Genomic DNA, 2,444 nt, shown 5'->3' with positions numbered 1-2,444 from the left:
CCCCCCGAAACCAGACGAGCTACCCAAAGATAGCTAAAAGAGCACACCCATCTATGTAGCAAAATAGTGGGAAAATCTATGGGTAGCGGCGACAAACCTACCGAGCCTGGTGATAGCTGGTTGTCCAAGACAGAATCTTAGTTCAACCTTAAATTTACTTACAGAACCATCTAATCTCCCCGTAAATTTAATCGTTAATCTAAAGAGGGACAGCTCTTTAGACTCTAGGAAAAAACCTTACCATAGTGAGTAAAACGTTCTACTACTATAGTTGGCTTAAAAGCAGCCATCAATTAAGAAAGCGTTCAAGCTCAATATCCAACTACCCTCTAATTCCACTAATCCCACTGAACTCCTAAAACACATTGGACCAATCTATTATCCAATAGAAGAAATAATGTTAATATAAGTAACATGAAATTATTCTCCCTGCATAAGCTTATTACAGACCGAAACAACTACTGCTAGTTAACAGCCCAATCACCATAACCCACAACTTAATAACTCATTAACTAAACTGTTAACCCAACACAGGCATGCACCCGGGAAAGATTAAAAAAAGTAAAAGGAACTCGGCAAACTTTACCCCGCCTGTTTACCAAAAACATCACCTCTAGCATTATCAGTATTAGAGGCACTGCCTGCCCAGTGACACATGTTTAACGGCCGCGGTACCCTGACCGTGCAAAGGTAGCATAATCACTTGTTCTCTAAATAAGGACTTGTATGAACGGCAACACGAGGGTTTAACTGTCTCTTACTTTTAATCAGTGAAATTGACCTATCCGTGAAGAGGCGGATATGCATAAATAAGACGAGAAGACCCTATGGAGCTTCAATTTAATAATACAAATTAACACATTAAAAACCAACAGGCATTAACACTCCATTAATGTATTATAAATTTCGGTTGGGGTGACCTCGGAGTACAGCACAACCTCCGAAAACACAAACTATGACCTAACTAGTCTAAGTAAACTACACTCATTGACCCAATAACTTGATCAACGGACTAAGTTACCCTAGGGATAACAGCGCAATCCTATTTTAGAGTCCATATCGACAATAGGGTTTACGACCTCGATGTTGGATCAAGACACCCCAATGGTGCAGCCGCTATTAAAGGTTCGTTTGTTCAACGATTAAAGTCTTACGTGATCTGAGTTCAGACCGGAGAAATCCAGGTCGGTTTCTATCTATTAAAGATCTCTCCTAGTACGAAAGGACAAGAGAAATAGGGCCCACTTCACAAAGCGCCCTCACAATACCAGATGACTAATATCTTAACCTTATAAATTAACACACATACCCCAAAAACAGGGCTTGTTAAGATGGCAGAGCCCGGTAACTGCATAAAACTTAAAACTTTATAATCAGAGGTTCAACTCCTCTTCTTAACAATATGTTTACAATTAACTTACTCCTACTAATTACCCCAGCCCTAATTGCTATAGCATTCTTAACACTTATAGAACGAAAAATCTTAGGCTATATACAACTCCGCAAAGGCCCCAACACTGTAGGCCCATATGGAGTACTCCAACCAATCGCCGACGCAATAAAACTCTTTACAAAAGAACCCCTACTACCCAGTGTATCCACTACAACCCTATATATAGCCGCCCCAACCCTAGCCCTAACCATTGCCCTTCTCCTATGAACCCCCCTCCCTATACCGTACTCCCTTATCAACTTCAATCTAGGTCTTTTATTTGTACTGGCAACATCAAGCCTAGCTGTTTACTCAATTCTATGGTCCGGATGAGCATCCAACTCAAATTACGCATTAATTGGCGCACTACGAGCCGTAGCCCAGACCATTTCATATGAAGTCACCCTAGCCATTATTCTATTATCAACACTACTAATAAGCGGCTCCTTTAACCTACACTCACTAATTACAACACAAGAACAATCCTGACTTCTACTACCATCATGACCCCTAACCATAATATGATTTATTTCCACACTAGCAGAAACCAATCGGGCCCCCTTTGATCTAACAGAAGGTGAATCAGAACTAGTCTCAGGCTTTAATATTGAATATGCCGCAGGTTCATTCGCCCTATTTTTCATAGCAGAGTATATAAATATTATTATAATAAACGCTCTAACTACCACCATCTTTACAGCAACACCCTACAATATACTCACAACAGAACTTTACACTATAAACTTCATAACTAAAACACTTCTACTAACTATCCTATTTTTATGAATTCGCACAGCATACCCTCGTTTTCGCTACGACCAACTAATGTATCTCCTATGAAAAAAAATTTCTACCACTTACACTAGCACTATGCATATGATATATTTCAATGCCTATACTACTATCCGGTATCCCACCCCAAACATAAGAAATATGTCTGACAAAAGAATTACTTTGATAGAGTAAATTATAGAGGTTTAAATCCTCTTATTTCTAGAATTATAGGACTCGA

This window comes from Sapajus apella, unplaced genomic scaffold, assembly GCF_009761245.1.
Source record: "Sapajus apella isolate SASKATOON/1434 unplaced genomic scaffold, GSC_monkey_1.0 scaffold1801, whole genome shotgun sequence".
In the NCBI taxonomy this organism is placed as follows: domain Eukaryota; kingdom Metazoa; phylum Chordata; class Mammalia; order Primates; family Cebidae; genus Sapajus; species Sapajus apella.
Note: the sequence above shows the minus strand (reverse complement) of the source record.